Raw genomic sequence first — 15,353 nt, forward strand, 5'->3', positions numbered from 1 at the left:
AGCTTACTTTAAGCTATGTGATTATTTGGCAGTATGCACTCCATCAAAGTGAATGTGGTTAGGATTGCAGCAGGGGAACTAACATTGCATGCAAAAGCTTCCAAGTTCAATCCCTCGTGTCTTCAGATAGGACTGGGAAGGGCTCCTGTCTGAAACTCTGGAGAATGGCTGCCAGTCTCTGTCAACAATACTAAGCCAGCTGGATTAAGGATCTGACTTGATATAAAGCAGTTTCCCACATTCCTACACTTCACAGAAATGAGACTTAAAATGGGAAGTATTTGGATTTCTTATCTTCCTTGCACTTTAATAAATAATATTATCATAAAGCAAAAAAAAAGAAGAAGTTAAGATACTACAAAACCAGCAAAAGAGTTCTGGTATCATCCCTACTCATTAAATACCCAGTCCACCTACAACAGGGGTCAGCAAGGTTTATCTTCCTGTGGAAGATCCCTCTGTGGGCCGGATCTTCCACGCGCGCCTGTGATTTTCAGTTCTGCACAGATGTGATTTCTGGAGTCTGCAAGTGCGCAGACGCAATTTCCGGTGCCACGGATGCGAGTCCCCGCGCCACGCTCGTTTAGCACAGCGCGCGAGTGGGCAGTTCAGTTCAGGGGCAGCTCGTGGACCGGTCAAACGACCTCCACGGGCTGCTTCTGGCCCATGGGCCTTAGGTTGGTGACCCCTGACCAACAATTCTGGTAAAATTCTGATAGCAGAAGTTTCAGTACTTCATCCTACATGCTTTTGCTGTGAGCTTTTGGTTCATAGAAAGCACAGTCACACAAAGATTAATTCTTTTTTTTTATTTATAAATATTTATTAGAGTTTTTGAATACAAATACACCAATAATAAACAATCTTACTTCTATCGCAACGTAGTTTCCTCACTTCTTTGGACTCCCTCACGTCTCCCGCTCCCATTTACTTCGTTAAAAGGTTTTTCCAAGCAAATTATCAACTTGTTTACGATCTTATATCCACTCATTTAAGTATAATCTAGCAATTCTCCATAAAATTTATGTTTTCTTTAATCTCACTTATCATCAAATTCAGAATCTAATTTAGTGGTGGCCAATTTTTTATAATCTGGCATCCTTCTTAACATTCAACCAAATTACAATGTTTTTGTAAATACATCTTAAATTTCTTCCAGTCTTCCTCAATCCTCTCTTCTCCCAGGTCTCGGATTCTGCCAGTCATCTCGGCCAGTTGCATATAGTCCATCAGCTGCATCTGCCACTCTTCCAGTGTGGGTAGATCTTGAGTTTTCCAGTTTTTTGCAATGAGTATCCTTGCTGCCGTTGTTGCATACACACAAAGATTAATTCTTTGGCAGTGCAAGAAAAAGTAGATAGCAGTTCATAATGCATGCAGGTCCCAGTGTGTCAACTTCTTTATAGTTGTCTTGCCAATTGCCACACTTACCGGTACAGTGGTGCCCCGCAAGACGAACGCCTCGCAAGACGGAAAACCCGCTAGACGAAAGGGTTTTCCGTTTTGGAGGCGCTTCACAAAACGAATTTCCCTATGGGCTTGCTTCGCAAGACGAAATGTCTTGCGAGTTCCTGCGGGTTTTTTCCCCTTTTCTCCCCCTTTTCCTAAGCCGCTAAGCTGCTTATCAGCTGATCCACTAAAAGCCGCTAAACCGCTAATAGCGCTAATCCGCTAAGCTGTCAATGGGCTTGCTTCGCAAGACGAAAAAACCGCTAGACGAAGAGACTCGCGGAACGGATTAATTTCGTCTTGCGAGGCACCACTGTAGTTGTCTGTATAAGGCAGGGGTCGGCAACCCGCGGCTCCGGAGCCGCATGTGGCTCTTTTACACCTTTGCCGCGGCTCCAGGGCGGATACTAGCGAGGGGAGGAGGTGCATTGTGTGCCCCAACACTCCCCACTGTTTTAAATGTCGCAATGGTTTTGCGGCTCCCAGTTTTTTTTTCTTCGGTCCAAGTGGCTCTCTTTGTCTTAAAGGTTGCAGACCCCTGGTATAAGGCATCGCTGATTTCAACACAATTATGGAAATGAAATTTGACACAAAATGATAGGTGAATGCAAGAGATGAATCAGACAGGAAAGGCCCATGAAGCTGTTGGGGGAGAATGGTACTCCAAGCAAATGCAACAGAAAACATTGGAGGACAGAAATGGGAGATACAGTAAATCAAATCTTAAGTTTTGGCATGTAGAGGAATGGAGTCATAGAAGTTGACTTTGTCAGCAAACCTCAGCCACCACATTCTACATTAACTTCCACCACCAGATGTGCATACAAAAAACCATGTTTGCTACTGTAGTAACCATTGAGATGGTCTCAGCCTTCTCACAAAAGTTGTTTGAAAGACTGTGGCTGCTCTAAACTACAATCTGAAGATTAAAATGCCAGGGACATAACCCAAGAATGCATGACCACAGGAGAACCAACTTCAACAGTAACTAGCAAGTTTCTCCTATTCAAAATGGCCTACCAACCAACTATTCTCTGCCTTAGTTAATCTGAGCTTTAACTGATGTCCCCAAGCTCTGCCTCAACCATGGCCAGAGACTGTAAAGGCCAATAGATCAGACATGGGTCAGATGAGAATTAGATTAACTACTTATTAAGACTCTCCAAGAACTCTAAAAGGTTTGGATTTGATATCCCGCCTTTCACTCCCTTTAAGGAGTCTCAAAGCGGCTAACATTCTCCTTTCCCTTCCTCCCCCACAACAAACACTCTGTGGGGTGAGTGGGGCTGAGAGACTTCAAAGAAGTGTGACTGGCCCAAGGTCACCCAGCAGCTGCATGTGGAGGAGCGGAGACCCGAACCCGGTTCCCCAGATTAGGAGACTACCGCTCTTAACCACTACACCACACTGGCTCTCAGGTTAGTCACGATGTGCCCTTGTGGAAGCCACACTGGTCCTTATGCAGCAAGGCTTCTTCCTCTATATGCTTCTTTAATAATGTTTTCCACCAAGTTTTATGGAACAGATGTTACGCTAATCGGCCTGTGATTTCTCAGATCCCCCCCGCCCCACGGCCAGGAGTTTCAACAGTCAGGACCAGCTTCTTGCTAAATGCCCAATGTACAATTTGTGTCTCTGTGGAACCCAAGACCACATAAAAGAAAGATGAGTATAAACCTCTAGCAGACATGTCAAACACCAACAATTTTGCCCATGAGTAGATAGCAAATTACTGCAGATCTAAGAATTTATTTATGGCTCTCGATGGAAGCAGCCTAGATCAGTGGTGTAGCGTGGGGGGTGCAGGGGGGGCCGGCCGCACCGGGCGCAACATCTGGGGTTAGGGCAAATCCATGGGTTAGGGGGCGCAAATTACTTGCCTTGCCCCGGGTGCTGACAACCCACGCTACGCCACTGGCCTAGATTTATCATGCCACACACCAGTCAAAATATTTTTGCTGGACACTTCCATGTGGATATGAAAGTGAATGCTGGAGTTGAGTCAAAAAACCCTGAGTGGAACTCAACATTGCCCTATGACAAACATTCCATCTGCACAAGCAATTCAGCTTAGCAGACAGAATGATCCTCTTCCCATGAACTGTTCTGGAGGTTCTCTCGATGCCCCTCCCGAAGCTAATTCTGGTGTGGGGGAAAGCACTTTTGTGAAAGTCCTTGCATCACACTTCCCCGATAAGGCTTGTTAGGAGAATCCTGCCCCTTAATTGTACTTATCTAATAATACTATTTATTTTAAACTTACTTTAACAATATGTAATTTATATACCTCCTTCACTCAAAGATGCCAGAGCAGAATATGTATGAGAGAAAAAATAGCCCAAAATTTAATATTGTAGAAACAAAATGAAATTCATCAATTAAATTTACAGTAAAAAATTGCAGGCAGCAGCAACAGCAAAAAACAAACAAACAAAAACACTTATACCCAGTTCTACAGTGAATCTCAACACTACCCCTGCCCCACTAGACAAAGAAGTACCGGTACATCTTCAACTACCAGTAGAAAACAAGTAAAGCTGAGGTATGGAAGGATAGTTCATTCCATTGGTGTGGATCCACTTCAGAGAATGTCCTGCCACAAGCACTTACACCGTGGACCACATTAGGTTTAGGAACCACCAAAATAATTTGATCTGCAAATCATAGAGCAGGGTATGGGAGGAGGTGTTTTTTTCAGATATTTGGGACCCAGGCCATTCAGGGCTTTAAATGTCATCATAAGCACCTGAAAGACAACTGGCAGCTAGTGCAAGTATTTCAAAATACTGTAGGTGTGAGCAACCATTGGCACTTCCCAGTTGCAAATTCCAGACCACTGAAGGGCAACTCCACATAAGAATGTATTGCAATATAATAGTCCAATCCGAAAACTATCAGAGCTATCCCTGTCCAGGAAAGGCTATGTCTGGTGAACCATCAATAACTGGGAACAATCACTTCTAATCATGAAGCCACCTGACTTTCAAGTGACAAAGATGACTCCGGAAGTGTACACATACCCAGGCTACAGACCTGTTCCTTAAAGGGACTATCCCATCCAGGTCAGGCTGTCTTACCAAACTCCATAAAAGCCCACCCATAGCATCTCCATTATGTCTGGATTCAGTTTACTGACCCATACCTAGCCCATTACCACCTTGAAATATCAGGTCAGCACCTGCACTATTTCTCCTGATTCAGACAGGACTGAATGGGATTGAAATTGGTGGTGCACCACCATCAATTTCTTAAGCACCTTGCCCAAGGAGCGGTATTTATTTAACAACTACAGGTTTAAAGAAAGTGCCTCTTTTAAAGCCACTGGCACCTTCTCAGCCCTCAACATTAGCTTTTATTAGCAAAGGAGACATGCAGTAGGCTGAATCCCTTTAAGCTTGCCCACATCCTCAGGCCATAATAACTGAAACTGATTCAATAAAACTTAACCAGATGGTGTTCTGGACACATCCACAAGACTAGTTTCTAACTACAGTATCTAATTCTGTATGGATTCAAGCAATTTTATCTTCAAAGTGCTTAGCAAATTTGTCACAGAATGCCTCCAATCATCTCCTTAATTGGGACAGATACAAATGGCCCCTTCACTGTGTGTATAAGCTTTTGAATGCCTACTGCAAGCTGCAATGGTGGCAGAAGTGAAGCTCTTCACTGCCATCACAGCCACATAGTAACCACAACTGTATGCTCATTAGCTGTGTTCAGTCATATGTGTTTCAGGATTTACCCAACTTGTGCTACACCATAGTCCATCCTGTTTCATTGCCCACAACTCCCCAGAAGACTATGGAGATCTGTAAGATCCATAGTGTCTGTCTGAGAAGGCACTTGGGAACAATTGTGTTGAGATCCCTTTCCACTTCAAATACTGTTTTGCAACCAGCTGTGAATCTGACAGTACCATTGGCAGCTTTCACTGAACCAATGTGCTAACCAAAATATCACAGAGAACTTTTGTCGAGTGCTTTGCTGAAATCAAGCTAAACTGCATCCACATAATTCCCAGTGTCTGCTAAGTTTTCTAGTAAAGTAATACAAGATAGAGATAATATTAGTTTAGCGGGATTTATTATTGGCAAATCCATTATGCTAGCTTCTGTGAATTACTACATACTTTCTTAAGAATTTAATTTTGCATTCTTTCCATTTCGGGGGGAAACTGATCAATTGATTGGGAAGCCTACTATGTCTTACCTTTAAACTGCCTAGTTTAAGATAAGACAACAAATATTTGAGTACACAACAAATATTCAGCTAATCCTATTGTGCAGGGTGTCAAAGTTTTCTGGCATAGGTACAAAGCTTCAGAGTTCAGGGAATTATAAGTGTAAAGGATAACTATTTGAATTTCAGGGAGCCTTTTGAGATTTAAACTAAGCCCCTTTTATCCTTTTATTTACCAATTAAATTAAGAATATAGTAACAAGGATTAGTTCACACTACAAATAATGCAGGAAAGCCATGTTGCTAAAAGAAGCAAACAGAACTCAGTTGAAAAAAGGATCACTGCTCAGGAGATGTGGGCTGTTCATGAAAATAATTTTGGTTTAAGAAGCTAGAAAGGCAAAAAGTTATGAAACAAAAACTATGCATACTGTACTTTTATTAATAAAACCTTGAAGGAATGGTGAATATTGCAATGAAAAGCAAAAGCTTTCATGAGGAAGTAAAGGCAAGAAGAAATGTATTTTAGAGTATGTCAAGCCAATATCAAAACAATACCAGACCAAGCAGGCACCTACCGGTAGTTTGTAATTAAGGCTGCAATCCTAGCAGTGTCTACTCAAAAGTAAGTCTCATTCAATTCAATGAGGTTTACTCCCAGGTACTCAGGTAAGTAGGTTAGGTTTGAAGCCTCACTTCGCTTAGGCTATCCACCCAATAAAGTATGCCAAGGTTGTTTCTGTAAGCTACTCAAAGCTTTTCTAATATACAACCTGGAAGAGAAGGACATAGGCTCTACTGTATGGATGTCCTAGAAAACACAAGCCATAGGGACAATGTGGCCCATTTCCTCTGTTCTCTGAAATTCCAAAATCTGACCTGTATATTGCCATACATCATTTATTAAAATAGTTATTATATCTGTTTAATTAGCAAATAATGTCATATGAAAGAGAAGAAACAGATCCAATTAATTTACAATGCATAATTGTATCATTCTCACTTATTTAGATATGGCTTCATGGAGTAAACAGGACATCATAGCCTAATCAAAAGCTGTAACAATATGATTCCAATAAGTAGTCTACTAAGAGCAAAATTAGCTTTTCATCATCCTTTAAATAACAATCGACACTAGTATCTCATACCGCAAGCCTAAACACACTTACTAGGGAGTAAGCTTAACTGAACACAGCAAAACTTACTTCCAAGTAAACATGCATTAGGATTTCACTGTCAGATTTGCTCATTATTTTCAGGCTGGAGAAATGCAAGTTCTAGTTAATCAAGACCTGGATACTGTTTTGTAGATCCTGTCTGTCCCATAAGGCTCTCCTTTGTTAACTTGTAATACACCAGAGGATAATTTTTCACTATGTGGAAAACTGTGGTTAACAGTAAGCTCTAAAGTCTAAGACTCTAAATGCATACACACCCCATATCATGAAAGGACTACAAGACTGAGAACTTGACAAGCAATAGCTGCATTCAACTGCTATTAATTCAGTTCAGCACAGCCAATCAATAAAACAGAATTGGCTGTCAAATGCTAAGAGTGGTTCCCTTTATCCCTGAAATACTACTGTATTTAAAGTGACACAGTATAAACTGCCAAACTTTAGTTCACCGAGCTGGCGGGGGGGGGGGGGATATCGTGCAATTTCCAAAGTTTTTGTAAAACTGCAGCTTTTGTCTGTCTCGTGGCAAGAAAGCCGTGTCTAGCTTTCCCTTTTACCAAAATAGAATACTCTTCTCAAAGAAAACCCCTTAAAATAGAAGCAGTAAAAGTAGGGAACCAAGTTACAGTATATGTAGTGGTACTTAAAATGCCAGTGTACAACATATATTTAGAAAATGCAACTAAACATTTGAAATGACTCAAGTATTAAAATGCATACAATAACTTCAGTACAGGTGCCTGCAAAACACTGTTTGCAAAACACACTTCCTTATTAGCATATATATAAACACTGCTGATAACAACCTTGTCTCTAATCCATGCTAAATAAATACCTTGACTGAATACAGAGAAAGCTAATTTTAAGAAATATCTCCTAGTAAAACTGACCTTTGTTTCTATATTTCTTGACACATCAAAAATACATTACTGCACACAATAGTTCTATTATATCTATTTCTGGCTCTCCAGCAGTACAGCAAGGAGCTGTCTTTAAATTGAAGGAATCCTCCCACTGTTAACAGTCCTGGAAATCTGGTTAATTCCTTATTTGTCGTCTGGGATTGAGTTATCAGATGCTACTTGCATGACTTTTACAGAACTGACAACCTATTTACAGACATAAAAAGGCAATCTACAACTTAAAAACTTCTACCATCACCTTTAGGTTGTTGTTGTTTTTTAAAGGAAACCTTTTACTCTCCCTACAAATTATTCTTTTGGGGTGTTGACACCCCCTTCATAAAATGTTCCCTACCTGTATGCAACATTTTCAAATCAATTCCCTTACTTATCACTTAGCATATTATGTACTCCTCCAGCTTTAGGCAGGGAAAGCATTATTCTGAAGACTGGGTTTTTAAAAATATACAGGGTCACTACCAATATTTCAGCTTGCAATTAAAATGGAGGAAAGGCCAGCCGATCGGTGCCTGACTTCAGGGGGAGACAATAACCCCAAACAGGCCTGGCTTTAGAGAGGCAGAAAGAGAAAGCAAGCGAAGGAGAAATATACAACATGTTTCACCAGTATTATTACCTCATCCCTTTCTTCCAAGCAGTTTTGAGCCACTCTCTCTTGTCAAGCTCTTGGGTCCAACTTGCACAGATGCTTATTTTTAAACGCTGTGGGGTGTTTTTTGTTTGCTTTTCCAATAAAATTATCGAACCAGAATGGAAAGGCTTGCTATTTCACGAAGTGGAGCTGCTGTTAACATGCCCCCTTGTCTCCTCTCCACTCCCTTGAGCTGGGTGTTGACGCAGCAGAAATTACCAGCTGGAAAATTCCCCTTTTGGAGGTTAGAGGGAGGGGTGGGGTGGGGGGAGAAGAGGAGGAGAGAGGGGGTGGGAGAGAAGCAGGGAGGGGGGTTAAACCCTGCCAGTCACAGAGCTGTCCCCCATCTATCCACCCACCTAGCCCCAAATAAGGCATCATGTCCCGAGGTGAAGGAAGATCAGAGGAGCTCCATGCCCCTTCCCCACACAGGGGGGTGGGAAAGTCATCTCAGCCAAACCGCCCCCCAACCACGTCCCACCCTCCAGCTGGGATTTTACCCAGCTGCCCTTCCAGCATATCTCAGGGAACAGGCACAGCGTGCGTGCGCCGCGCGCAAGGAGGACGCGCGGCCCCCACGAACCTCCCATTGGGCGGGCGAGCGAGGGGTTGGGGGGGGGGCTAAAATCCATGACAGAGAGGGAGGGGGCGAAACGAGTATCCTTTGCCTTCAATTAGGAGAGGGGGGGCAGGAGGAGGGGGGGGGAGAAGGGAACCCGATGCCCTCATTCAACTGCCCCCCAAAGGTCAATTTCTCTTCTCTGCTGTCCCCCAAATGAAACCCCATCCATAGTGTGTGTGTGTGTGTGTGTGTGTGTGTGTGTGTGTATGTGTGTGTGTGTGTATATCTATCTATAGATAGATAGATAGATATATACACACACACACACATACATACATACATATACATATATACATATATACATATACATATATACATATACATACATATATATAGATAGATAGATAGATAGATTTTAATTGCAAGCTGAAATATTGGTAGTGACCCTGTATATTTTTAAAAACCCAGTCTTCAGATATCTATCTATCTATCTATCTATCTCACCCCACACTATCTAGAGAGAAGGGGTGTGTGGTGGTGGTGTGGGGGGGTGAAAAGTCCTCCCCCCCCCCCACCAAGAAAAACCCAAAACTCTCCCTACAGGGAACTAGGTTAATAGGAGACTTTGAAAACGCGCCGCTGCGCGCCATAAAGAAATCCACGCAGAAGAGACCCGAGGGGACCGAGTTGCCAGGTCTTTCAAAACATACTTTTCCTCGAAATAAAGAGAAGGAGGAAAAAGTATCGCGAGCGGGAGCGCAACCCAATGCGGTTCAGAAGTGGGGACGGCGCGTTTTTTAAAAGAAATAAAATTTTAAAAAGCAAGTTTTTGTAGAGCGCTTAAGGCTCATTAGGAAACAACAACCCCCCCACCCCCCCCCCCAATTACAGAGAAAATCGCCTCAGGGCAGAGAAAGAGGTCGCCCGTCGAGCACGGAAGAAGAAGGGAATAAAGGGGTGGCGATATTATTGGTAACCTTGTAAGATGTATAAATAGAAAGCGGGTATTTTTATTTATTTATTTTTAAATTGTTTTGTTTGTTTATTCTGCCTGTCCCCCCCCCCTCTCTCTCTCTCTCTCTTACCTGCGCTTCATGAGGAGCGCGGCCGGAGCGCTGGCTCCACACGGTCGCACTCCGCGTCTTTCTCTTCATGAGTTGTGTGAAGGGGGGGGGGGTCGGGCGAAGAGAGAGAGAGGGGGGGGGACACGATTGTTGGGGGGGGGAGAGAGAGATGTGTGGGGAGGGAAAGAGAGCGAGCTGGTGCGCGCTCCCGCCTCGCTTTCTTCCCTGCCCCCCCCTCCTCCTGAGGGAAAGGAGGCGCGCGCGCTCCACTTCCCCTCACAACTTGGCCCTGGAAGGGGAGGGGGGAGGGGCCGCCGCGCTCGAGCCGGCAATAAAAAAAAAACCCCACACGACTAGAGGTGGGCGTGGCCAAGCGAAGGGTGGGCGGCGCTCCTGTGGAAAAGGAAGAGCTGAGGGGAAGGCGAAGTCCAGCAGCCGCGTCGCTGATTGGGCGTAGCTGAGCACAGGCGGAGTCTTCCCCCCCCCCATCTCTTTCTTTCTGTCGGCTGAGGCCCCGCCCACCCAGCCTCCCCTCGCGCCGGCCGGGGATTGAGAGAGCGCGCGAGGTGGGAGCGCAACTGTCAAGCTCGCCGGACACGAGGGTTGGTTGCGCGCGGGCGGGGCGGGGGGATTGGGGAAAGGAGGCCGCTGAGCATCATGGGACGAAGCCGAGCCTGACAAGACTGTTGCCAAGGGCGAGTTGGGGCTTCTGTCTCCCTGGCAACGGTCAGGGCCTTTCCTCCCCTCCTGCTCCCGCTGTCCTTCACGCCCTCTAACATTGCGGCGAGGGCTTAATGTAGGGGGACAGTTAAGCGAAGGGAGGGGGGGATTCGCACACGTAGCTGCTTTCCTCCTCGCCGTGAGGGGCTTGGCGAAATTCAAAGGAAATGCCACCATGCCGTGGTGTTTAAACGCACCTTGTCAGAAGGGATCCAACAGACGCTCAGTAACTCACAAGCCACCACAAAAATCAAAGGCAGAGCGAGAAGAGATGATCTGGATCTATAGCAACTGCCTGTTTAAAATAACAACAATTTGGAAGCCAGCTGAGTTTCATAGAATTCACCCATCCGAGCAAATGCACATGTCATTTATTTAACAAACAAATAAATAAATTGGGGAATATACCGCCCCCAAATAATGTGAGTTCTTCAAAGCTGTCTAATAACTTGTGCACATACATTCCACAACATGGCAGAAATACCTGAGGTGTTGAGAAACCATATGATTTTCAGCTTTATATTAACGGCAGGGAAGTTCAGAACAGATCAACGTATTCCAAGGAGACCCAACGCTCAGCCTCTCCTAACTTCAAAAAAGAGGGGGGAAAGCCTGTCTGTGCAATTTTGGAAACTTTCTGATCTATAAAGTGTGGGTGTTTGCCGAATAAAATAAGTTTGGTATCCCCCAGATCCTAGCTGTGTTTTGTTTTTTAATTTCAAAATTTTCAGTCCATGCTGAACCAAAATGCTAAAGTCAAACAGCTGGCCTGATAAAAGCCAAATTTACACCCTCAAGAACAGTACTCAGTATACTGAGATGGCTAAAACACCTGCCTACAGTAGGGGAAATCAAGTTTTGGATTTTAAAAAGAATTGCAAAAAGTAATAATGGCTTCCTGTCTATGCAAATACATCAGAGAATAAGCATATAATAGAATTCTGAAGTTTAATAAAATATGCTACAGTCTTTCCATTACCTCTTTTTTAATCATGTTCACCTTTCACATCTATATGCTAATTTATGCCATTGTGGTTAAGAGTGTCAGGAATGGAAGACTGGATATACTGGTGCCAAATTCCACTACAGCTACACTACCCCTGAAATCAGCCACAAGAAATAATTGTTCCTGCTCTTTGTAACTTAGTTCTAACTTTCCAGCTCACTATAAACCTGCTGCAGCAAATTCTAAAACAAATGCAGTTTATTGTCCAAACTGCAGGGTGGAGGAGTCTGTGGGTTGCAGAAAAGGTCAATTTACTCAAATTGCCTCATCAGACTTCCTCCAAATCACACAGCCCAGTTGCATTCAGAAGCCTCGTGCTCATTTGACATGCATGCAGTTAGTTTTAAAATGTTCAGAAACTAAATTTCAGGCATGAAGTTAAAGCCTAGACTCCTGTCATTCAGGCTGACTAAGCCCCTCAGCCACAGGGCTCAGGTAATATAATACATGCACATCAGGGATGCACAGCAACATATTTTTTTCAGGGCCCACTTGTTTAAGCCAATAGTGATCTCAGTTCTCTGAGTGCCAGCCCTTACGTAGCCAAAACAGCACCATCCATGCTGAAGAGGGAGATACCAGCGTTGTCAGGGGAAGCCAGAGGTTTGCAGAAGTCCCCCCCTCTCTCTCTAGAGGAAAATAAACTAATGGGGTGACACCCCAGAAACTGCCAATAAAAACTGAGCATGCTGAGTGAGCATGGGGAAATCCTGAGTGAAAGTCTGGGAGTTGGTTGAAAACTGGGGTGGTGGCAGTATGGAGTATTCTGGAAAAGGCTGGCTGGAACTCTGACCAGGAACACATTTTGTTCCAGGTCCCACTTCTGCTTCAGCCCGTAGCTCAGTCAGTACTAGAGCATAAGACACTTAATCTCAGGGTTGTGGGTTTGAGCCCCATGTTGGGAAAATATTTACTGCATTGCACGGAGTTGGAATAGAATAGATGGTCCCTATGTCCCTTCCAATTCTATGATTCTATCAGTGGCGTAGCGTGGGGGGTGCAGGGGGGGGGCCGGCCGCACCGGGCGCAACATCTGGGGGTTAGGGTTAGGGTGCGCAAATCCACGGGTTAGGGTGCGCAAATCCACGGGTTAGGGGGTGCAAATTACTTGCCTTGCCCCGGGTGCTGACAACCCACGCTACGCCACTGGATTCTATGAACCTGAGCCCTTCACTTAAAGCGTTTTCTTTTCTAAATCTGAAAGCGTATTCTTATACTAGGCCCTGATACCAAATCCTGGTGTTACTCTGCCTGAATGAGTAGAGCCATTCGCTGTCCGTGGCATCCGTATGTACGGATTGTAACTTTTGGCAGGCATGGCCCCAGTGAAAACAGACATTGGATCAATATCTGTGCAAGAGTGAAGAAACATCGTTTCACGCATGCAAAAGCCGCCGCAGCTCCGCTTGAAAGCCTGAGTGAATTTTGTTAACCGTCCTTCAGATCCGCTCATTCATTGCACTCTGAACGTCTTTATTTTAAGAAAAGAAGATCAATACAAATTGATTAATGCAACAAAGCTGTCTTTCAAGGCTGACATAGTTTTTTCTCAGCAGCCTTTTCTGCCGGGTAGCTGAAGGCAAAGCTTGCTAGGAAGAGTTCTGTTGCCAGTCAGATAAATCATGGTTTGCCCGTTGCAATAGCCCATGTACTTGTGCAAATCTAAAAGCGCGATTGAGGACATGAAAAAGCCAATTTATCACTTCATGGCATTTCAGCCAACAGCTCTTTGAAGTCACCCAGTATCAAGAGCTGTGATGTGGTCTGGATCAATTGCTTGCTTCATTGTAAGGCTATTTAGGATGCATGTTATGGCCCAGCTTCCAACACTGACTGAGTGCAGGGTACAGGGCCCATGTTCTGCCATGCTCCTGCCCAGTGGCTGCTGCTGCCACCGAACATTTATTCACACAAAAGTCCTGTCCAACCTTACAAATTGTTCCATCACACTCCCTCCTCTCCCTTCCCTGCCTCCTGCTTGCACGCTTTGCGACTGGTCAGCAGCCCACAATGTAGCAGTGAAGCTGGAAATCATTTGTTCCCCAAGTATGGTTCATGCAGATCAGCCTTCTCCAACCTGGTGCCCTCCAGGTGTTGTTGGACTAGTTCAACAACACCTGGAGGGCACCAAGCTGGAGAAGGCTGGTGTAGATGAAGTGTGATTTCTATCCAAAAAATAAAATATTACAAATTATGGTGAATAATATAATTTTACCAACCCAAGCATAGCTTCAGTGAGAACACTTGCAAGTAAGTGGTTTACGAATTGCATTCTTAAGGTTTTCTCATTCCAGCTGCTTATGACTGTATTTTCTCTGTAGACTCCTCCACTTCTGGGAATGAATTCCTCCATCGCCCTTGCGTGTCTTTGATTTCAGGCATGCATGCCCTAGTTCCCACCCTACAACCCCCAGAATTTTTTTACTCCTCCCTGCCCCCTTCTCTGCTGGAAGAAGGTATGTATTTATTTAGCTCTGTGTGTCAGCGAGCATCATTCCCTTGTGAGCTGCGGCAGCTGCAACCTGACTTCTGCCTTGGGGAGTGTGCTCAGAGATGGAAAGGGGAGTTCCAGGAAGAATCTCCCTCAAAGGGTCTAGGAAAAGCTGGAAGGGTCAAGTCCCCTGTTCCCCACCCCAGTTCTTCTAGGTTGTTCCAAATTTGCTCATCATTTGTTTTCATTCTGGCTCTTTTAAATTTGGGTATTGCTGACTTTTGAACAGATCACTTTTGCAAATAACAGCAGGGGAGCAAAGAGATGTGCATTGTGCCCTTAGCATGTGTGATCTACATTCAAGGCCTCTCCTGGCATGACTTTCAGCTCTTTCAGGATTATGATGAATTGATTAATGAATTCACTGTAAGTTTGGGGAGGAAGAACTAGGCTCAAAGGTACGGCGTCCTCCAAAGCCCAACGCCACATGTCAAAGGGTAAAGTGGTCCACTTCTGGCCACTTGGAGGATCACAAGCAGTCTGTGTGCATCCTCCAAGCTTTTTGAGCCCTAGGCTTAACGCAGGAGAGTAAAGGCCTCTTTTCATCATCTGTATTTCAGCCAAGGATCGCAACCGCCCAGTGGCTTCTATTGCCAGGAGTGTGCCCCCAGCAGCAACAAGGGTGTGGTGTGCAATCGACCTGTGGCTAGTGCAAGTTGCAAAGATTTGAGGAAGAAAAGTACTCTCCATCCATTATTTTCCTGCAAGGACAGGACATCTCAGCTGTTCCCAGGATTATTTCCTGACTAGCTTCCCCCTCTCCATCCATTATTTTCCTGCAAGGACAGGACATCTCAGCTGTTCCCAGGGATTATTTCCTGACTAGCTTCCCCACACAGTTAGTCTAAGGAGAGATTTATGTACTTTTGGTGTAAAGGGACGCCGGTGGTGCTGTGGTCTAAACAACTGAGCCTCCTGGGCTTGCCGATCAGAAGGTTGGCGGTTTGAATCCCCGCGATGGGGTGAGCTCCCGTTGCTCGGTCCCAGCTCCTGCTAACCTAGCAGTTCGAAAGAATGTCAAAGTGCAAGCAGATAAATAGGTACTGCTCCGGCGGGAAGGTAAATGGTGTTTCTGTGCACTGCTCTGGTTTCGGTGTTCCGTTGCACCAGAAGCAGCATAGTCATGCTGGCCACATGACCAGGAAAA

The 15,353-nt window shown here is 44.6% G+C and overlaps 1 protein-coding gene across 4 annotated transcripts in view; it reads right to left on the reverse strand.

Annotated features, from left to right (window-relative positions):
* The window catches only part of ZBTB46 (zinc finger and BTB domain containing 46), a 55,679-nt gene extending 45,342 nt beyond the window's left edge, over window positions 1–10,337 (reverse strand). Inside the window, exons 1-2 of one of the 4 annotated variants that reach the window (XR_014157909.1) lie at window positions 10,011–10,336; window positions 8,349–8,598 (exon numbers count right to left, since the gene is read on the reverse strand). The gene's annotated coding sequence lies outside the window, so the exon portion shown is untranslated. Of the gene's footprint in view, window positions 1–8,348; window positions 8,599–10,010 lie in introns of all 4 variants that reach the window. The other 3 variants (XM_081867688.1, XM_081867689.1, XR_014157908.1) reach the window with 3 other exon arrangements.
* Between the last annotated feature and the right edge of the window lie 5,016 nt (window positions 10,338–15,353).

Source organism: Podarcis erhardii, assembly GCF_964252035.2.
Source record: "Podarcis erhardii genome assembly, chromosome: 6".
NCBI lineage: Eukaryota > Metazoa > Chordata > Lepidosauria > Squamata > Lacertidae > Podarcis > Podarcis erhardii.